Genomic DNA, 23,428 nt, shown 5'->3' on the forward strand with positions numbered 1-23,428 from the left:
TGCTGAGGTCCAGTCGCAGCATCTCCAAACTAAATGAAAAGTTTACTAAGTGTAGGTTCACACTGCTTTAGTGTCCTGTTAGTCATCGGCATCCCTACGAAAACGGGATGCTGACATATACTGTTAATGGGTGTGATGTCCCAGTACAGGATATGATTCCGCAGTCCTATCAGCTTGAGTCCCTGTACGTCCCAGGGCTCATCTGCAGTGTTCCCCCATAATCTGTATAATTGTATATTATGTGTAAAGGACCTTTGATATGGTCACATGGTTGTTAGTCACATGATAATGGTTGTCACATGTTAAAGTCACATATTTTGTTACCCAGAGAGCTGCAGGTGACCACATGACCCGCAGCTAGCCTATGGGCTCCTTGCTCAACCCCCCTTTATAAGTGGGGGAGCTATTTTGTGTCCCTAACACGCCTACCTCTGACGCTCCAGCTGTTGCTAAACTACAACTCCCAGCATGCCCGGACAGCTGAAGGATAGCCTTGTAATAGCTAAAGAGACACAGGTTGGTGAACACTGATCTTTGTAACTGAGGGCAAAGAAAACATTTGGGGAGATTTATCAAAACCCGTCCAGAGGAAAAGTTGTCGAGTTGTCCATAGCAACCAATCAGATCGCTTCTTTCATTTTTCAGTAGCCTTGTCAAAAATGAAAGCAGTGATCTGATTGGTTGCTATGGGCAACTCAGCAACTTTTCCTCTGGACGGGTTTTGATAAATCTCCCCCTGTTGTTCATAGCAACCATCTGGTTGGTGGTAATTGGCATCGTCTTGCCTTACCATTGTGCTTTTTAATATAAATAAAGCCCTGCTGGCTTTGCTTGGCATCCAGGCGTAAAGCGGGCAACACCCAGCCCTCCGATATATTAGGACAGCACATTCCTCTGCCATGTAGTCACTGTTACATGCCTGTATGATACATGATACCCATGATATGTCCATGTGACGCAGGGAGACGGTTTATTACAGCAGAACACATCTGACACTGCTGTCAAATATGGCACATAGCAACGGGTCTGTAGATGTGGGTGCCCCACGCTGACGTGGTCTGTTCTAAGGGTATGTTCACACTGAGGAATTGAAGAGGAATTCTTTTTTTCATGTGGAATTTGCGCAAAATTTGGACCGAATTGACACGGAATTTTCGGATTTTCCGCGCAGAATATAGGAGGAAACTGTTTTTTTTTTTTTGCTGGACTACAACCACTAATTAGAATTTCCCTTTTTTTCCCCTTCTTTATTTATTTTTTTTTTTGGAAGAGGAATTTCCACGTGAATTTCGCACAAATTCCATGCAAATTTTGTGCAAGTTCCGTGTGAAAATGATTTCAAGCAGAATTTTTTTTACCATTGACTTCAATGGACTTCTGCCCGCGTATTCCGCAACAAGAATCAACATGTTCTTTCTTCTAGCGGAACGGAATTCCGCTAGCGGAATTTACGCAGTGTGAACAGTGCAGAGTAAAATACATTGAAGTCAATGGAGATGTTAATTATTTCTGGGTGGAGAATTCAAGAGGAATTACTCAAGTAAATTACTGGGTTTTTTTCAGGGTCTAAAGCAGTTTCCCAACTAGGATGCCTCCAGCTGTTGCAAAAGTACAAATATTAGTCTACTTACCTTGTTAGCGTCGCAGGACCTTCGGTCATGTTACTATGTTAATTCCTCTATGGTATGTTGGAGGACCTTTGGAGGTCCTTGGGTCACATGTTACCCATAACTCTCTGTACAGGAGATTGACAGTTGTATGGACCAGTGAGCTTAAATCCAGCCCCTGCCCATATAAGGGAGCTGTAGCCAATTATCGCTCTCTTGGGTTGCTGCTCTCGTGGATGCCGGACTAGCAGGATGGATCTGCGCAACTTTCAAAGACAAGCTGGGCCTAAAACCTGCCGGCCTCAGCCTAAACTAAACCGTGAGTTAACATCTAAATCCCCGCTAAAGCTAGCGTGATTACTGGACCCAATCTAATCCCCTAAATCCAGTGGATCACCGCAACAATTACCTTCTTAAGCTCAATAAACTCACGAGGTCCCAACCACTTGTCAAGCTCTAATAGACTCTGTTGTATGGACTGTTCCTGTTCATTATTGCCTAAAATCTTCAGTAAAAGTTCCGACAAGTTTCTGCAAATCTCCGGTTGTGGACAATCAATTATTAGCATACAGAGAATAGCCCACATCCTGGCGTCACGAATAGAAAGGATTAAGCAAGCACCCTTAGTAACCGCACAGCTACACTCCCATATACCCTACTCCCCCAGGCTATCACACATCTTATCCCCTATCCAAAGGATAGGGGATAAGATGTCTGAGCGCGGGGGTCCCACCGCTGGGGACCCCTGCAATCTTGCATTCGGCACCAACCTCTTTGAGCTGCACGCCCTGCTGCCAGCTCACAAACTGCCGGGTGCCGACCAGGGGGCCGGAGTATTGTGATGTCACGACTCCGCCTCCCTGTGAGACTTCATGGCCCGCCCCCAAGGAGTATCATGACGTCACAACTCTGCCCCCGTGTGATGTCACGCCCCACCCCGCCCCCGTTATGCAAGTCTATGGGAGGGGGCCGTCATGCCCCCTCCCATAGACTTGCATAGCGGGGGCGGGGAGTGATGTCATACAGGGGCGGATTCATGACGTCAAGATACTTCGGCCCCGCGGTCAGCACCCGGCAGATTGTGAGCTGGCAGCGCGGCGTGCAGCTCAAAGAGTTGGGTGCCGAATGCCAGATTACAGGGGTCCCCAGCGGCGAGTCTCCCGCGGTCAGACATCTTATCCCCTATCCTTTGGATAATAATGGAGAATATAGACCTCAAGGAGGCACCATAAAGTAGGACATAGAGTTCCTATGGGTTATGCTGTCAATCCCCATTATACATTTATTATTTAGGCTGCACTTTTGTTCACACAGCTTTTTGGAGTGTATTTTCAGGTGTAAGATGGCCATTTATCACTCCAAAATACATCCATTTTACTTTATTTTTTTTTCATTGAATTCACATGTAGTTCACAAAGTGCATTATTTTGGATGTAATGCAGCCATTTTATGCGCATTTTTCCACGTACTATTATGAGTTTGTTGCACTTTATTTTGCATGTAAACGCTTCCAAACTGTTGGAAATTGAAAGCAAAGACCTGATTTGCATAAAACACCCGCACTGAAAATGACAAAAATATAAATGCTCTAGAAAAAAGACTCCATAAAAGAAAAAAACATTGATAAAATCGCTGATTTTAGGGGGTCCCCGATTGAGGACCTCACCTGTTAAGTCAGAGCTTCTAGCATTATTTCTGGCTGTAAGGGGCCCAACATGTTTGTCCATTGATTTTAGTGGTCAATGTAATGTTTAATTTTCCCTGTGGTGGCGCTGTAGGGAAATTTAACTCTTTTCTCAGTGATCATATAACATTAGAGAGAAAGATGGGTGACAGCACATCACCTTGCTTTGATGTTGCTGTATTTATTGACAGATTTACCTTTCAGGACTCTTGGATAGCTGAGTGATAACTCCTGTTAAGCTGTCAGGGTGGGCAAAGCTAGACTAAAAAAGGACCTGTGGTGCAATAAAAGGAGCTGCTGCCATGACACCCTCCCTCTATTTCCTTCATTAACCCCTAGTGAATCCATGACTAGGGGAGCGTAAAGCTCCGCTTCCTACTACCCCCTTCTTGCCTTACCATTTCCATTAAACAAAACACAGACAACGTTGTTGGTGGAAAAGGCCACAGCGGCCATTTTATTAAATAACACCATAAAACGAATATCACTTAAATAACCATCATTAAATATAATAGTGCAAACCATCTGCGTCATACAAAAGAGGGGGACTTAGAGGTGTGGTGTCCCAGTACCGCATTTCATACGGTACTTATCTATTTATGGGTCCCCATAGCCAGAGTCCCTAGGACGTAGGGATCCCTGTAATCTAGTCTACCCCTAGTCGCCTCTATCTTAACGTATAATTAGTAATTTATGCGTAGATAATATAAATAGTATAGTATAAATGTAAATAAATGGTTAATTACTTGTTTCCATTGTGTCGCGGGGCCTTCGGGTCATGTGATGCGTTCCAAGCTTCACTCTGGATGCGTTCAAGGCCTCACTTTGGTATCTCTAGCCTCGTTTTGGTTTTATAATGTATATAGATCCTGTAACGTATGCAATCCCATCACACCATGTAAGGTGAATGGCAGACATTCGGACCAATCAGATTCGCCACGCCCCCTGCCCATATAAGGGAGCGGCGGCCATGTTTCTCTCTCTTACCTCGTGGGCTGTCAAGCAAGCAAGACCTGTACAGCAGTAATCGCAGTGAGTTAGGCCCGAGCCTTGCGGCAATGACTTAACAATTATAATTATAGAGTTTATCACCTCCCAAACACTCTGCAGCATCTCCGGACCTAATACCTCCCCTAAATCCGGACGGATCTGCACATCTCTTCCTAAATTAAGAGACTTACTGTCTAGCTCAAGGTCTGCAGCTACTGCCAGTCGCTAAGTAACCAAAGGACTGTTTGTATGAGACTGTGACTGTGCAGTGAATATTGCAAGCACTTCAGTAAACGTTATTCAAGTTCAAGTTCAAATCTCCTTGTGGACCTTCAGTTATTTTATGCACCTATCGTTACTGGGAAGGGCGGCGATAGGCCGGAACACTGATTCAGCATACCAGCCCTCAGCCTGGCGTCACGAACTCTTCTAGGGTTAACATTAATCCCTTATATACCTATACCATACCACCACTACCATACACCCCCCAAGGGCTTCCACAGAGGCGACATGACCTTCTGATCTCTTACTTTGCCCTGGGTCGTCCATAAACGTAACCACAGGACACCACCTTCGGAGACCTTCTCCTCCCTTTGGGACCATGCCCGCAGGGGTTTTCCAAGCCCAGCAGGGTACCGCCCCAGCTGCACAACACCATCACCACACCTCCTTCTCCTTCAATACCTCCTCTTCTCCCTCCTTCTCCTGCCGCCGTGACAAGGATCACAGCTACACACCAAAGGGCAGGCGCCAAAGGGCTTCCCGCCACTCCTTGCCCCCTTATATCACCTCCCTAAGGCCGCCCCTTCACCTGCCATTGACCCCTCCACCTCACACTGACCTCCCTCCTCCAAACACATTAACCCTTTCCTTGCTGCCCTTACTCTCCCTGTCATGTTGGCCCTACATTCCCATTCTGTCCATTCCTGGCCTTTCTTTAACCCCTACTGGCTGTTATCCATACCATATGCTATCCTGGTGGAAGTTGTCCTCTTGAACTTTGGGTCTGTCCCTCCTCAGTGTGGCACTCTCTATTCTGCTTATGCTCTGTGTGTGGCGCTCTCTCCACCTGTGCATGCTGAAGCAGAAAAGGAGAGAACAGCGTACTAAGGATGGGGAAGACCTGAAGCTTCAGGGACCAAACATAGGATAGCATATGGTATGGATGGCAGCCAGTAATGCTTAAAGGGGTATTCCAGGATTTTTTTTTATTTGACTATGCTAACAGGGGCTGTAATGTTGGTGTAGTTCATAATATAGTGTCTGGACCTGTGTGTGACGGTTTTCTCACAATTCTTATGTTATTTTCACCCCAATATTTATTTTTACCAGCATACAAAATGACTGTTGTCTCAGATTCTTCCCAGGTTGCAATGCGGCCGAGACCTGACTCACTAGTCAGCTGATGACAGGGAGCCTGTCTGCTTCAATGGGTGGAGGGATCGCTTGGTGGCAGAGAGATCAATCTGCAACTAATGCAACAGCTGTAGGCACCCTGATTGAAAACCACAGGTCTTTTGAATGGGTGCAGCTCATTTATGATTCAATGGGTGGGGTGGCTGATGTGTGGGAGAGAGGAAAATGGAATTATGGGATTTGTAGGCAAAAGAAGAAAACTCAAACAAGAAATACCAGTCCACAAAAAGCTAGCCACAGTATTATGGTAATCTCACAACATAGCCATTTAGCCCCAAGACAAGCGCAGATCCTTCCTAATCATGTCCATTACTGCCTGCCAGGTACGTACTAAAATCACCTTATGGTGGATAACCCCATTAATTGAGTCACTAGGGGTTAATGAAGGAGGGTGTCACATCAGCAGCTGCTATGTGTGTACCCTTAGACCTCCTTCACATGGCGGAATTTCCGTGCGGAATACAGTGGAAAAGTTCTGCTCGAAAATTCCTTTGCAGTCCCATTGTTTTCGGAAGCATCTGCAGAAAAAAAATGAACAGGTCAATTCTTTCTGCGAAATGCTCACTGAAATGCATTGCCGTCTATGGAGATGGGGCATTTCCGAGCTGTCCTATGATCGGCATGTTCTGCCGACACACACCATTTGCGGAATGTCTGCTGGAAAGTTTCCAGGCGGACATTATGCTGTGTGCACGTAGTCTCAGGCAGTCTTAGTCCAGTGGAAAACTAAGGTTTTCAAATCAACTGGTGCCAGAAAAGTCTACAGATTTGTAAGTTACTTCTATTTAAAAATCTTAATTTTTCCAGTACTTATCAGCTGCTGTATGCTCCACAGGAAGTTGTATAGTTCTTTCCAGTCTGACCACAGTGCTCTCTGCTGCCACCTCTGCCTGTGTCAGGAACATTCCAGAACAGGAGCTAATCCCCATAGCAAACCTCTCCTGCTCTGGACAGTTCCTGACACGGACAGAGGTGTCAGCAGAGAGCACTGTGGTCAAACTTGAAAGAACTACACAACTTCCTCTGAAGCATACAGCAGCTGATAAGTACTGGAAGGATTAAGATTTTTTAATAGAAGTAATTTACTAATCTGTTTCACTTTCTGTTTTGAATCAATAAATTTTTTTTTAACCATATTACCCTTTTAACTTTAATACTTTTACACATACCTTGTACCTATGTTCTGCAGATTTTATGTTATGTTCAACTAATTATTTGTATTCATGTAACAGCATAAAATCCACAGCAGATCCTGTATGTGTAAATACACCCTAAGGGTGCGTTCCCACCTGGCGTATACGCGGCGTATTTCACACTGCGCAAAATTTGCGGCAGCAGCGAGAAATACGCTGCGTATTCCTCGCTCACTATACACACAGGGCTTTCCGGCGGCAGCCCTATGCGTGTAGAGCAGTGTTTCCCAACCTTTTTCGAGTCGGGGCACAACTCGGGAAAAAAAAATTCCGCGGGGCACCGCTACCGAGGTTGACGAGCAAAAAAAAAAAAAGGGGAAAAAACACACTGCACTATATTTGTCTGTCTCACTGTCACTCAGTACTTACTGCACTTGTCTCCTTGGAGGGCCGGACTATAGTTAAAAAAAAAAAAATATGAACAGATTCCTATGCACACTGCATATATCTTATTTTCCCCCACATTAGGTTGGCAGTATAGTTACCCCCACATTAGGCTGTAGTTCCCCAACATTAGGTTGTAGTTCCCCCACATTAGGTGCAGTATAGTCCCCCACATTAGGTCCAGTATAGTTCCCCCACATTAGTCCCAGTATAGCTCCCCACATTAGGTTGGCAGTATAGTTCCCCCACATTAGGTGCAGTATAGTTCCCCCACATTAGGTGCAGTATAGTTCCCCCACATTAGGTGCAGTATAGTACCCCCACATTAGGTGCAGTATAGTCCCCCCACATTAGGTCCAATATAGTTCCCCCACATTTGGCCCAGTGTAGTTCCCCCACATTAGGCCCAGTATAGTCCCCCCACATTAGGTCCAGTATAGTCCCCCACATTAGGTCCAGTATAGTTCCCCCACATTAGGCCCAGTATAGCTCCCCACATTAGGTTGGCAGTATAGTTCCCCCACATTAGGTGCAGTATAGTTCCCCCACATTAGGCCCAGTATAGTCCCCCCACATTAGGTCTAGTGTAGTTCCCCCACATTAGGTGCAGAATAGTCCCCCCACATTAGGCCCAGTATAGTCCCCCCACATTAGGTCCAGTATAGTCCCCCACATTAGGTCCAGTATAGTTCCCCCACATTAGGCCCAGTATAGTCACCCCACATTAGGTCCAGTATAGTCCCCCCACATTAGGTGCAGTATAGTTCCCCCACAGACATACAGCCTTCAGCCATACAGTGTATTACTGAAGGCTGTATGCCTGTGTACTGCCCCACTTTGGTGTTCCAAGCACCGCTCCTCCGGTCCGGTTATAGCAGTAGGTCCCGGGACCGGAGGAGCGGTGCTCGGAAGACCGAAGGAGACGCGCCGCTGGTAACACTTACCAAGTTGACAGCGCGTGTCCTCGTCGCTGCTCCGGTCCTCCGCGATTGTTGCTATCGTGACGTCCCTGCGTGCGCTACCTCCCGGCAGTCCCCGCGTTTTTAATGTAAACGCGGGGCCGCAGGGACTTAGAGGCATCCCTGTGTCCCGAAAGCAATTTTCGGGACACAGAGATGTCCAACGGCAAAAACACCCGGCGGGTGTTTTTCCCACTGCACACCTTACACTATGTCACGGCACAGTGGTTGAAAAACACTGGTGTAGAGAGTTTTAGAGGCGGGGCCGTGTGCCGGCATGACTGTGACGCACGGCTCCACCTCCAAAACTCGCTGCCGCCGGAAAGCCCTGTGTGTATAGTGAGCAAGGAATACGCAGCGTATTTTGCGCAGCATGAAATATGCTGCGTATACGCCAGGTGGGAATGCACCCTTTGGGGACTCTTTACACGTGCAGCAGGATCTGCTGCGTATTTTGTGCACCTATTAACTTCAATAGATAGCAGAATCAGCTGCAGAAAATATGCAGCAAAAAAAATGCAGCAGGTCCTGTACGTGTGAGCGTACCCGTATAGATAATTTTGTTCTGTTTCCTGTGACTGTTTTATATGCTCTCATGTTTTATTTTGCATTGACACTCGTGTGCCTAAGGCTAGGTTCACATCACGATTTAACTATCCGATTATCGGACCCTAAAATCGGACAAAATCGGATTGCAAAAAATCGTATACAATCGTATGTAAAAATGTCTTTGCTATCCGATTTTAAAATCGTATCCGAAAATCGTACAGATGAAAATTCCATCCGATTTTCAATAAAAATCTCATCCTGTTTTTAAAATGAATATGTAGGCCAATGGCAATAAAGTTTTATATATTTGAAGTGCATGTGTTTTGAAGTCTACTGCGCATGCGTAGAAAAAAAAATCATGTGCGATTAATCACAGTCACACGATTCCATGCGATTCACATAGACTTCAATAATAAAAAATCGGACACAATTTCGATCCGATTTTGAATCTGGATGAAAAATCGTGGTCAACCACGATTTTACCTCCGATCTTAAATTGTGCAAAATCGGACGCGGATCAAAACTGATGCAATTGTTGTTTATCATTAATGAATGGAAGTCAATGGATACGACTTGGCGTGCAGATTTCAAAGTTAAAAAAGTAGGATGGTAAAATCGTGATGTGAATGCGCCCTAAAGAGTATCGATCCCTTTGAGACAAATCCGTGTCGTCCCATTACAGGACGTGGAAAGCTGTCCCTTTAAATTCCCTGTTGCCATGGAGGGTGAGGTCAGAGAAAGTCCATGTGAGTTGGAATCACTTCCTGCTGCCGCTGTTTGTAGCTGTGAGTCTGAAGATCGGGGAGTGAGACAGAGCTTGTCTGGTGCCCAGCAGAGGCCTGCCCATCCGTAGCCTGGCTGCCATCCTCCTCAATGGGCACACTGGCAGGTACGTCCCTGTCTTTAGTAATCCAGCACTTTCTCGGATGACTTCCTGTGGGTAGAAAAGAGTTCTACTAAAACGGGGGTCTGAAACTGTGGCCCTCCAGATGTTGCAAAACTTCAACTCCCAGCATGCCCGGACAGCCAACGGCTGTCCGGGCATGCTGGGAGTTGAAGTTTTGCAACATCTGGAGGGCCACAGTTTCAGACCACATGTGTGAACTTGTCGAAATAGTTTATCGTTGTTATGCAGAGCTTGGAATCTAAAACCGAGCACAAGCGTTTTTATTTATTTTATTTTTATTTTTTTACGTTAAATATTTTTTTTAAGCCAGATTTAACTTTAAATGTTCTGAATAGCCCCCCTCCCGGGGGTATACGACCAATGCATACAGAGATTCCTCATTTCATCCGATGCCAGCGCTCGTTGTGTGAAGCCGATCACTTGACACACGCAGTGAACTGCTACTTACGGCAAGAGCCAGATTAACCACTTGTGTCTCAGGGAAGTCCGTGCTGCCAGCGTGGAGGTGACCGCTATGTATAGTGCTCTTACCTCTATTGGCAATGAAGAGGCTGGAGCGACGGCCGTGATGATGATGATGATGATGATGATGATGGGCTCGCTCAACTATGGACTCCTAGAATATTCTAAGGGGACAAATGGATAATGCGTTTGCGTGAAACCTAAATCGCTGATTATCTGGATCAGTTATTCTGATATCTGCTTCGGGGGGGCACGGAACCTGTACGGAGTTAATCCGATTCACCCCACCCCACCACCACTCCCCACCCCACCACCACTCTGAACATCAGTACCAGAGGAACTCCGTATGCAGGGCCGGCTCTGCCTATAGGCAAAATAGGCAGCCGTCTAGTGCGCCCTCTTGAGGGGGGGGCGCTGCTCTGCCTGCTGCAACTTATCCAGCCAGCATCCGAACCACACACTCACAGATAGCACCGCTCCCCCCGATGCCCCCCAGCGTTTGCTATAGTGTGTTACCCAAGTTATAAGAAGATTACATAAGAAGGGGGTTTGTTATAGTGTTTGACCCCAGTAGTAAGGTGATTACATGTGGAGGTTTGTTCCAGTGTGTCACCCCAATAGTAAGGTGGGGTGTGTTATGGTGGAAACAATGGGCAGGGTCAAAGGGGGTGGCAAAATTAGCTTTCGCCTAGGGTGGCAAAAATCCTTGCACCAGCCCTGTCCGTATGTCAATGTGTGGTGCCTCTGTTCAGAGCCTTATTTTGGAGATGTTTCCCTTAGAGGCGATGTTTTCAGGGTGGGATACAGGGCTTAAAGGGGTACTCCGTTGCAAGACATCTTATCCCCTATTCAAAGGAGAGGGGATAAAATGTCTGATCGTGAAGGTCTGGTTGCTGGGACCCCCCGCGATCTCTGTATATTAGGGATCGACCGATTATCGGTTTGGCAGATATTATCGGCCGATAATCACGATTTTGGGCATTATCGGTATTGACAATTACCTTTCCGCTAAGCCGATAATGCCCCGCCCACCGCACCGCGACTGCCCCCGACCCGCCGCACCACGTCGCACCGCCCCGGCCCCATTGCCTCCCCCATCCCCGGTTTTATAATTACCTGTTCTCGGGGACCGGGGTCCACGCTACTTCTGGCTCCTGCTGTGTCCTGCGTTACGCTGTGCGCAATGACGAGTGACGTGACGCGACGTCACCGTCAGTGCGCACAGTGACAGCTCAGGAGGACGCCACCGGAGCCAGATGTAGAGTGGACCCCAGGAACAGGCAATTATAAAACCGGGGATGGGGGAGGCAATGGGGCCGGGGCGGTGCGGTGGGGGGTGCGATGCGGCACAGTGCGGTGGGGCGGTAGGGGGCGTGCAGCGGTGGGGAAAGCAGTGTGGGGGTGGGGGGGGGGGGGGCGGTGGCGGTGATAGGACTCAGGACCCCCGGACAGGCAGGGAGAGAGAAGCGGGTGGCGGCTGCGGTCTATGGCACCGTAAAAGCCACTGCAGCGGTGTCGCAGGGGGATAAATAGCCGATAACTTATACCGGAAAAGAAGATAATTTCCTATGTAGTATTCAGCAGCTAATAAGTACTGGAAGCTGTGATCCAGCTCCCCGTTACCGGACCCCTTCACACTACTGTCTCCACCGAGTGGCGAGTGCACGTACATGCTTCTTTATTCGTTTAATTTACAAATCTGTTTAACTTTCTGGCACCAGTTGATTAAAAAAAAAAAATAACTACAATTTCCACCGGCGTACCCCTTTAATAATGATGTATGCAGAGTAATGGTATTGATATGATGTATCAATAACTGGTGATAAATGATTCTAACCAATAAAATCCTATACGTGGTCCCTATCATACAGATGTATTAATGAATAGAAGACATGGGAAATATATGGAGTATAGGTGTTAACTGGACCTCTGCAGTTTCAAACAAGGATGGTCTCAGAAATGACATTAAAGGGGTATTCCAGGCAAAACCTTTTTTTATATATATCAACTGGCTCCGGAAAGGTAAACAGATTTGTAAATTACTTCTATTAAAAAATCTTAATCCTTCCAATAGTTATTAGCTTCTGAAGTTTTCTGTCTAACTGCTCAATGATGATGTCACGTCCCAGGAGCTGTGCATGATGGGAGAATATCCCCATAGGAACTGCACAGCTCTCGGGACGTGAGTCATCAGAAAGCAGTTAGACAGAAAACAACACCTCAACTTCTGAAGCTAATAACTATTGTAAGGATTAAGATTTTTTTAATAGAAGTAATTTACAAATCTGTTTAACTTTCCAGAGCCAGTTGATATATATAAAAAAAAGTTTTGGCCTGGAATACCCCTTTAAGCCCTAAAGGCTGTAGAGAACTACATTTGTAGATCCAATATAACTCCAATCGTTTAAGTAATTCAAATCAATTTTATTTGTGATTGGGCACATGATCAATAGGGATGACTGAAAAGGATGTATTGGTTCCATTGTGAATGGTCGCACAATGTCTCGACAGACTGTATAGCAGAAAACCTGTCTTCACGTTGAATCTGTGCTTATTGATCCTATTCCTAAGTTTCAGGGTGGTATGGTATCCCCTGTTACATGGGAGGTAAACGTCTGTTTATTATGTTGGATCTCTAAACAACATAAACATCTGTTTTTACTGCATTGAAAGCTCCCCAGCCGGCTGGTTTTGGGTCTCTTGGGTTGATGCTGCTTTAATTGGCTGGGGGCCAAGATGTTTTTTAGAGATGGTACTTTGCGGAACGTAACTCCAGGTAGCTTAGCGAGGGACCCTTTTAAAAAATGATCACCAGGAGGGGTCAGTGCTTCCTTAAGTTTTCTTGATCTGTGATGCAGCATAAGCTGCTCCTACTATTCTTTTTTCTTTTTTTTGGGATGTTTTAGTTTTTTCATACGCATCTGATAGTAACTTCTTGGGGTATTTTTTTTTCTCCAAAAACCACTTTTGGAGAATACCAGCCTGTGCTCGGAAATCCTCCTCTCTAGTGCAGTTTTTGCTAAATCTCTAGTATTGAGAATATGGGACGTTCTCAAGCCATTTTTTGTAGTGGCCACTTCCAAATTCAATATAACTATTAGTATCCTTTAGTATTAGTAACCTTTAAAAAAAAAATAAAAAATGGGTGATAATGAGATCAAGGAATTCTATAGCCTCAGAACTGGTGGGGAACTGGTGGGGATAGTGAAGCGAAGTCCCCATTGGTTGTTATTCAGAGAATCACAGAATTTTTCTACTGGGGACCTTTCCAGATGAAAGCCTTTTATTTTTATTTTTTTACCCAAAATCCATAAATCTCTGACTAATCCTCCCGGGCACCCCATTATCACCTGTACTAACTCCCCCACCAGCAACTTGGTTCACTATATAGATTTATACCTGCAAAAATATGTCACTGCACTTCTGAGTTATCTTCAAGATTCATCTCAACTTATCTACCATCTTTCCTCAGTTCCATGGGATTCCTCGTATCTAATGGTTACCTGTGATATAGCGGCCCTTTACACTAACATGATCATTAGTTAGGCCTCATTGAGGATAATGAAATCACTGAATTACAGTGACATTTTCTGTTGGATAGCCAGAATTTAATCTTGGAGAACAATTATTTTGTGTACAATGGGGGCGTTTACCATCAAACAAAAGGTACCGCAATGGGGGCCAAAGTGGCCCCCTCGTATATCTTTTTATGGGGGCCTTTGAAACCTGTCACATCTGGGGTAACTCAGAGATTAAGGGACACCTCATATTATATTGTCGATACATAGACGACCTGGTTTTCATCTGGAAAGGTCCCCAGTCCTCAGTAGAAATATTCCGGGAGTCTCGGAAAAAAAAACAATGGCTCACTAGCACCACTAGTTCTGAGGATATAGAATTCCTTGATCTCATTATCACCCATAATGAAAATAGATTTATTACTTTTTAAAAAAAAAAATTTTTAAAGGTTGATTACTAATAGTTATATTGAAGTTGGAAGTGGCAACTACAAAAAATGGCTTGAGAATGTCCCATATTCTCAATACCAGATAATTAGGAAAAACTGTACTAGAGAAGAGGATTTCCGAGCACAGGCTGGTATTGTCAGGGACCGACCAGGGGACAGGGAGAGTGAGCCCTAAACGGACCCTAAAACCTCTCTCCCTGCCTACTTGCCCATCCACCCTAAACGGTGGATGGACAACTGGGTGACGGTCCCTCCCTGAGCTAAAGTGCAGTAAAACACTAGATAAGTGATCATGTACTTTATGATCAGTGCATGTACAAAAACTCCAAAGATCTGAAATCAAGAACTAATAAACAGAGTTCAAAACACGAGACAAGGAAAACAGTCAGCATGGACTCCAGAAACAAACAAGAATATACAATCCCCCAGAAAACCTCCAGTAGGCACAGGAATGTCTTGACACTAAAGCTCAATCTCCCCAGAGCCCCCATGGAAAGATAAACAGGATCTATCTCTAAACCGAAATAATCACAATCCCTAAACCTCCAGTAGACACAGGAATGAACCCCCTAGAGTCCCCATGGACCAGTAACAGGGATACCTAGTTACAACAACAAAAAAAAAAATGGATACAACAGAATATAATTATAGAACACTGTTCACACTGAACACAAGACAGGAAAAATCACAATCCCTCAGAAAACCTCCAGTAGAAACAGGATCAATCTTTCAGAGTCCCCATAGACCGGTAACAGGGATATCTAGTAATAGAAACATAGAAAACGGATACAAGAGAAAACACAGTGTGAACAGGTACATAGCTGAAAGGACATACAAATCCTAAAACCGACTATACTTACACAGATTAAAATCTACTATAAGCATGCTATCTAGCCATGGGGAAAAGCCCAGAACGTATCAAAGATAAATGCAAGGTGCATGCTAAAACAGAGATAGTAGATAAAAGCTCAAACAAGGAGTGTTTCACCAAAAGCTCCATAGCAGCATGTCAGGCATGTTAGCAGCAAGACAGGATGTCAGGAAGTCAAGATGTCAACCACCAGCCCAGAAGCTAGACTGAGCTGATCTTAAGTCGACACACCCTAAGAGCTATTCGATAGAAAGGCAAAGGCTTTAACTATTCCCTGTGGAGAGAAAATGGGATCTCAATTTTATTACCACCTATAGTACATCTGCATCAGAGATAAAGAACATCTTGAGGAAGCACTGGCTCCTCCTGGAAAGTGATACTTTTTTTTTAAAAGGGTCCCTCGCTAAACTACCTAGAGTTACGTTCTGCAAAGCACCATCTCTAAAGAAAAACTCTCTTGACCCCCAGCCGATTAAAGCAGCATCAACCCAAGAGACCCAAATCCAGCCGGCTGGGGAGCTTTCGATCCTTTAAAAACAGATGTTTATGTTGTTTAGCGATCCAACATAATAAACAGAAGTTTACCTCCTCCCATGTAACAGGGGAGACCTTTTCCATCCTGTTCCATCTGACATGCAAATCAGATTATGTGATATATCTGATCCAATGCCACTGTGGAGTTCAGTATGTCGGCCGTATCACCCTGACACTTAGGAATAGGATCAATAAGCACAGATTCAACGTGAAGACAGGTTTTCTGCTACACAGTCTGTCGAGACATTGTGCGACCATTCACAATGGAACCAATACATCCTTTTCAGTCATCCCTATTGATCATGTGCCCAAACACAAATCAAATCGATTTGAATTACTTAAAGGGAACCAATCATCAGATTTTACCCTATATAACGCTTTGCAAGAAGTCCTCCACAGCAGAGAGCGAACACCCCCTCAATATTCCTTACTGGGCATTTTACATAGGGACTTTTCTAACCAAGACAACATCTTTATAACAGGTATCACAAGGCCAGAAGGTAACTTAGCTTACTTAGAGATTATTATAGAGCTCAGACAAGGTTTGGATTCCTATCTAAAAAGTGTATTGTCATTGGGAGATTGAGATAAGTGGCTGCCAGACAACTCTAGTGACGTTTATCTTTAGGAGAACAAAGACTGGCCATGTTCCAATCCAATGTGAATTGTATTCCATCCAAGAGTAGATGTTGGGGGTAGTTAAAGGGGTACTCCGGTGGAAAATAAATGTTTTCAAATAAACTGCCAGAAAGTTAAACAGATTTGTAAATGACTTCTATGTAAAAATCTTAACCCTTCCAGTACTTATCAGCTGGTGTATACCCTGAAGGTAGTTATATATGGGGCAGATTTATGAAAACCTGTGCAGAGGAAAAGTTGACCAGTTGTCAATAGCAACCAATGAGATTGCTTCTTTCATTTTGAAAGGGGACTCTAAAACAGTGGTTCTCAACCTTTTTCGCGACTGTACCCCCAAAGGGTGAAAGTATGTACGCAGGTACCCCTCGCGCGGAACTTGCGCACGATGGGTACCCGCGGACAAAATAAGTCATAAAATTACTTATTTTCATAATAGCATGTGCTTAAATTTATACTATTGCGATACTCAATCCCCTTGTGCCTTTATTCCCCCCTCCCTCTGATCCCCTTTTGCCACTATTATCAGATATGGCAAAAGGGGATCAGAGGGAGGGGGAATAATGATAAAAGGGGATAAAGATGAAGGGGGGAATAATGATGTATGGGGATTAACATGGAGGGGGGGAGGGATAACCATTACTCGCCCCCCCCCCCCCCTCCATATTAATCCCCTTGTGCCATTATTCCCCCCCTCTGTCTTAATCCCCTTGTGCCATCATTATCCGATATGGCAAATGGGGATCAGAGGGGGGGCGGGTGCAGAATGACACAAGGGGACTAAGATGGATGGGGGTAATCATCACCCCCCCCCCCCCATATTAATCCCCTTGTGCCATTATTCCCCCCCTCTGTCTTAATCCCCTTTTGCCATCATTATCCGATATGGCAAATGGGCATCAGAGGGGGGGGGGTGCAGAAAGACACAAGGGGACTAAGATGGATGGGGGTAATCATCACCCCCCCCCCCCATATTAATCCCCTTGTGCCATTATTCCCCCCTCCCTCTGATCCCCTTATGCCATTATTCCCCCCCCCCCCCCACCTCATCCCACCCGCACCCTTCCGATCCCCCTGGGCTAATATATATATATATATATATATATATATATATATATATATATATACAAAAATCCTTCCGCCCTTCCTCCCTCCCATGCACTTATTTTTAACTTTTTTTTAATTTAACATTACCCGGCCTGTTCGGGTATACAGCGCGTCCCGTGTGGCCTGAACTGGTATACAGCGCGTCTGAGTCCCATTCGGTGGGGCTGCACTGACGTTTGATGTCCTCCTGCGCTGTGAGGCACCTCCGCACAATGTCAGGGGATGTCGCACATCTCTCCAGCACCCGTACAGTAGCCGTGGCCAGGTTTGATAAATTTTCCCCATAGTACTTTCCATTCTGACCACTTTCTATTGCCACCTCTATCTGTGTCAGGAGCTGTCCAGAGTAGAAGCAAATCCTCATAACAAACCTCTCCTGCTATGGACAATTCCTGACACAGTCAGAGGTGGCAGCAGAGAGCTCTGTGGTCAGACTGGAAAGAACTACACAACGTCCTCAGGAGCAAACAGCAGCTGATAAGTACTGGAAGAGTTACATTTTTCTATTAAAGTACTTTACAAATTTGTTTATTTTCCTGGCACTAGTTGCTTTGAAAAAAAAAATTCTGCCGGAGTACCCCTTTAAGCTGGCCATACATATTCGATCACTGGACCAGATGTAATTTGAACAGGGGTGGGCTAAGTGACACCCTATCTAGTTTGGGAATAAATACACCCATCTTGTTACATAATCCTATAAACCCCCAGATCAGAATAGCTTAAAGGGGGTTTTCCAACTACAGATGTTCATGCCATAAATAACTGACCCTGTCGATAATGATATACATTTATATAGTTGGAAAACCCCTAAGTACAAGTGCTGTGACATATGCCTTAGTCACATCACTATTTCCTTTTGGAATGAATAGCCTCCATTCTTTACACACATCACACACATCCAGGGAGTAGTCATGGGGGGATCTGGAGGGCATCATTACTATAAAATACAAGAATACTGGGTGAGAGTCTGACCACAGGGGGAGCTTTGCATTCATTGTTCCAACACCAAATCATGTTTGGGTGGTTTGTGGTTTCCTTGTTTCGAAAAAATACAAAACACAAAGCAGTGAATCATTATATTGTAAAGTAAAAAAAAAAAATACACACCCACAGATTTTAAGGTAAGAGGCAAATAAAAGAGCTAGTTGGATTTATTTTGTGAATGGCCAATGCAGTTCCCAGGTTAAACATTTTGGAGATAAGAAATCTGCATCCAAGGTCTTAGGGCACAATTCAACTGGGCTCCATTCTCATGAAAGTGCGAAGATATGCACAGGAAAGTGGCATGCAAGCTTTGTGCCCTCTTGGCCTATCAACAAATAGCGAGCCTCATAAATTTTTTGCTGCTAACCAATTCTCTCTCATTTTATATTTTTAAAGGAGAATTATAGTAAAAAAATGTATTTTGCCATTATGCCCAATCTGCCGCAATGAAACTTTAACCTTAACTTATGCTCTGTCCCTCCCCTGGTGCCGCCGGTATGGACCTGCCATCCTGTGGCCCGGTCTTATTCCGGTCTTCATGTCACACTGAGCTTAGGTAATTGCTGGTGTCTGTGATGTCCCAGCTTGACCAGTAACAGGCTGGACATCAGGAAGAGGGCCAGGGTCGGGCTCAGTACATTTGATAAAGGCAACACGCTGAAACGCGCCTTGCGTATCTGTAGTAGGCAATATTACTAATAAAGCTTGCTAAGCAATCAAGATCTGGTGCCGGGATTGATTCCTTCATTATCTGGGCTCAATACATTACACTGCCACTCAGCCCATCACCGGCCGAGGCAGGACAGCAATTAGCTGAGTGCAGTGTGATGTGTCGGGCTCCAGAAGCAGGAAGAAGACCGGGGCCGGAATATGGGACAGTGATTCCAGTGGCACTGGGGGGCAGCAGAAGGTGAGTTTAGGTTTATTATTTTCACTGCCGCAGCCCAGGCAGAAGGCAAAAGTTTTGCCAGAGTTTTCCTTCAGACCTTGTCCACATTGCAAATCCCGCTGGCTGAAGGTTTACAGCAGGCGCTGCTGGAAGCTTCAGTGGTAGGAGTGCGCGGACATTGCCCTGTCCATAGATGGCAATGCAGTTCCGGTGGCATTCCGCTTATAGAATGAACATGTTAAGTCTTTGGGCAAGTGTACTTTCCACTAACAGCAATTCCGCAGTCTGGACAAGGCCTTAAAGTAACCCCCCCCCCCCCAAAAAAAAATGGACTACTCATTTTATGTTTTTTTTTTTCTTTATAGTGTTCCATTTTTTTTAAACAAAGCTCCAAATGATAAGTATAGACATATACCATAAGTGATAAAATTCCTACTACCTTTAACCACCACTAGGAGCAGCTTAGAATATATATATATATATACAGTCATGGCCGTAAATGTTGGCACCCCTGAATTTTCTCTAGAAAATTAAGTATTTCTCATAGAAATGGATTGCAGTAACACACGTTTTTCTATACACATGTTTATTCCCTTTGTGTGTATTGGAACTAAACCAAAAAAAGGAAGGAAAAAAAAGCAAATTGGACATAATGTCACCAAACTCCAAAAAAATGGTCTGGACAAAATTATTGGCACCCTTTCAAAATTGTGGAAAAATAAGATTGTTTCAAGCATGTGATGCTCCTTTAAACTCACCTGGAGCAAGTAACAGGTTTGGGCAATATAAAAATCACACCTTAAAGCAGATAAAAATGAGAGAAGTTCACTTAGTCTTTGCATTGTGTGTCTGTGTGCGCCACACTAAGCAGGAACAATGGAAAGAGGCGAGGAGAACTGTCTGAGGATTTGAGAACCAAAATTGTGGAAAAAATATCAACAATCTCAAGGTAACAATTCCATCTCCAGAGATCTACATTTGACTTTATCCACAGTGCGCAACATTATCAAGAAGTTTGCAACCCATGGCACTGTAGCTAATCTCTCTGGGAGTGGACGGAAGAGAAGAATTGATGAAAAGTGTCAACGCAGGATAGTCTGGATGGTGGATAAGCAGCCCCAAACAAGTTCCAAAGATATTCGAGCTGTCCTGCAGGCTCAGGGAGCATCAGTGTCAGCTAGAACTACCCGTCGACATTTAAATGAAATGAAACGCTATGGAGGAGACCTAGGAGGACCCCACTATGGAGGAGACCCAGGAGGACCCCACTATGGAGGAGACCCAGGAGGACCCCACTATGGAGGAGACCTAGGAGGACCCCACTGCTGACACAGAGACATAAAAAGCAAGACTACATTTTACCAAAATGAACTTGAGTAAGCCAAAATCCTTCTGGGAAAACATCTTGTGGACAGATGAGACCAAGATAGAGCTTTTTGGTAAAGCGCATCATTCTACTGTTTACTGAAAATGGAATGAGGCCTACAAAGAAAAGAACACAGTACCTACAGTGAAATATGGTGGAGGTCAATGATGTTTTTGGGTTGTTTTGCTGCCTCTGGCACTGGGTGCCTTGAATGTGTGCAAGGTATCATGAAATTTGAGGATTACCAACAAATTTTGGATCGCACTGTACAGCCCAGTGTCAGAAAGCTGGGTTTGCATCCGAGATTTTGGGTCTTCCAGCAGGACACTGACCCCAAACATACGTCAAAAATCACCCTGAAATGGATGGCAACAAAGAACTGGAAAGTTCTGAAGTGGCAGCAATGAGTTCAGATCTAAATCCCATTGGACACCTGTGGAGAGATCTTAAAACTGCTGTTGGGAAAAGGCGATTCCAAAAAGAGAGACCTGGAACAGGTCCAACATTCCTGCTGAGAGGTGTAAGAAGCTTATTAATGGTTATAGGAAGCGACTGATTTCAGTTTTTGTTTTTTTCCAAAGAGTGTGCAACCAAATATTAAGTTAAGGGTGCCAATAATTTTGTCCAGACCATTTTTGGAGTTTGATGACATAACTCCAAGTCAATCACAAAGCAACACTCATTGACAATCAATGTCACATGCTGTTGTGCAAATGGAACAGACAACAGGTGGAAATTATAGGCAATTAGCAAGACACCCCCCAATAAAGGAGTGGTTCTGCAGGTGTTGACCACAGACCACTTCTCAGTTCCTATGCTTCCTGGCTGTTTTAGTCCCTTTTTAATTCTGGCGGTGCTTTCACTCTATTGGTAGCATGAGACTGAGTCTACAACCCACACAAGTGGCTCAGGTAGTGCAGCTCATCCAAGATGGCACATCAATGAGAGCAGAAGGCAAGAAGGTTTGCTTTGTCTGTCAGCGAAGTGTCCAGAGCTTGAAGGCTCTACCAGGAGACAGGCCATTACATCAGGAGACATGGAGGAGGCCGTAGGAGGGCCACAACCCAGCAGCAGGACCGCTACCTCCTCATTTGTGCAAAGAGGAGCACTGCCAGAGCCCTGCAAAATGACCTCCAGCAGGCCACAAATGTGCATGTGTCCACTCAAACGGTCTGAAATAGACTCCATGAGGGTGGTATGAGGGCCCGACGTCCACAGGTGGGGGTTGTGCTTACAGCCCAACACCGTGTAGGACGTTTGGCATTTGCCAGAAAACACCAAGGTGGCATATTTGTCACTGTCACCCTGTGCTCTTCACAGATGAAAGCAGGTTCACACTGAGCACATGTGAAAGACATGACAGAGTCTGGAGACGCCGTGGAGAATGTTCTGCTGCCTACAATATCCTCCACCATGACTGGTTTGACAGTGGGTCAGTAATGGTGTGGGGTGGCATTTCATTTGGGGGGCCGCACAGCCCTCCATGTGCTTGCCAGAGGTAGCCTGACTGCCATTCGGTACCGAGATGAGATCCTCAGACCCCTTGTGAGACCATATCAGTGCAGTTGGCCCTGAGCTTCTCCTAATGCAAGACAATGCTAGACCTCATGTGGCTGGAGTGTGTCAGCAGTTCCTGCAAGAGGAAGGCATTGATACTGTGGACCGGCCCGCCCGTTCCCCAGACCTAAATCCAATTGAGCACATCTGGGACATCCCGGAGACCCTCCCCCCCCCCCAGAATAATCAGACTGGAACCAGAGCTGAACTAAACCTGAGAGCGCACCTGTCCAGGTGAATCAGTCAACTTTTCCAACATCAACCAGGGCAACAAAACTTTATCAATCTTCTTGGGGCACTTACAACTGGCATACAAGGTACAATACAGCAGGACTTGCTTATTAACCAAATTGATCCAGTGGAAAATAGGGGGAGCAGTTGTATCCTTCCAAGCCATAACAATGACCTTATGGGCACAGAACAGAGGAAACCGCAGTAAAATCTGCCAATGGGAGCCCGACTCCAAATCATTAACCAGACCCAACAGACAAACCTTAGGGGAGAGGACAAATGGTCTGCGAAAAATTGCATCAGAGTCCTCCAGAAAGGCACCACACAGTGACAGCTCCACACTGCATGTAAGAATTTTCCCACATCCAGCGAGCAACAAAAACAGAGATCTGAGGAAGAAACACCAATATGTTTTAGTTTAGCGGGAGTATAATAAAGACGCAGGACGAAACTGGGTTGAATCAGCAGATCCCTAGCGCTAACAACCATAGCATAGTAAGTCAACCCTACCTCCTTCCACTGATCTTCCGACAGATCCACCTCTCCCAATCTTAAAGGAACATTAATCGAAAAATGTTTTGACAAAAGGTGCATTTACACCCCTGAGGAGTAGGATTGTGGATATGACTGATGTCCTGGGGCACATACAGAATGTATGTATTGCATACCGTACCTTGTGTGGTGGTCCCCAAAGTCAGAGTTACTATGTTCAGGTAGGGTCCCCGAGGAGGGACAGCCCCTGGTCGCCTCCTTCTCTTATTTTATAATGTTTGTGTACATATTTAATAATGTATATATTTAATATAAAGTATGTGACTATGTTAATTCCTCTATGGTATGTTGGAGGACCTTTTGGAGGTCCTTGGGTCACATGTTTACTCATAACCCTTTGTAAAGATGATTGACAGAAGTATTGGACCAATCAGCTTAAGTCCAGCCCCTGCCCATATAAGGGAGCTGTAGCCAATGATCGCTCTCTTGGGTTGCTGCTCTCGTGGATGCCGGACTAGTAAGACGGATCTGCGCAATTTTCAAAGACAAGCTAGGCCTGAAACCTGCCATCCTCAGCCTAAACTAAACCGTCAGTCCTATACTACACCCCTGCTAAAGCTAGCGTGACTGCTGGACCTCAACT

General features: G+C 45.2%; 1 protein-coding gene across 8 annotated transcripts in view; it reads left to right on the top strand.

Annotated features, from left to right (window-relative positions):
- Nucleotides 1–420: 420 nt before the first annotated feature.
- Nucleotides 421–23,428, top strand: part of NACC2 (NACC family member 2) — a 184,021-nt gene continuing 161,013 nt past the window's right edge. For 4 of the 8 annotated variants that reach the window (XM_056541018.1, XM_056541026.1, XM_056541020.1 and 1 more), the window contains exons 1-2: nucleotides 421–516; nucleotides 9,465–9,671. The gene's annotated coding sequence lies outside the window, so the exon portion shown is untranslated. The remainder of the gene's footprint in view (nucleotides 517–9,464; nucleotides 9,672–23,428) is intronic. The other 4 variants (XM_056541012.1, XM_056541014.1, XM_056541027.1 and 1 more) reach the window with 2 other exon arrangements.

This window comes from Hyla sarda, chromosome 9 (genome assembly GCF_029499605.1).
Source record: "Hyla sarda isolate aHylSar1 chromosome 9, aHylSar1.hap1, whole genome shotgun sequence".
In the NCBI taxonomy this organism is placed as follows: Eukaryota; Metazoa; Chordata; class Amphibia; order Anura; family Hylidae; genus Hyla; species Hyla sarda.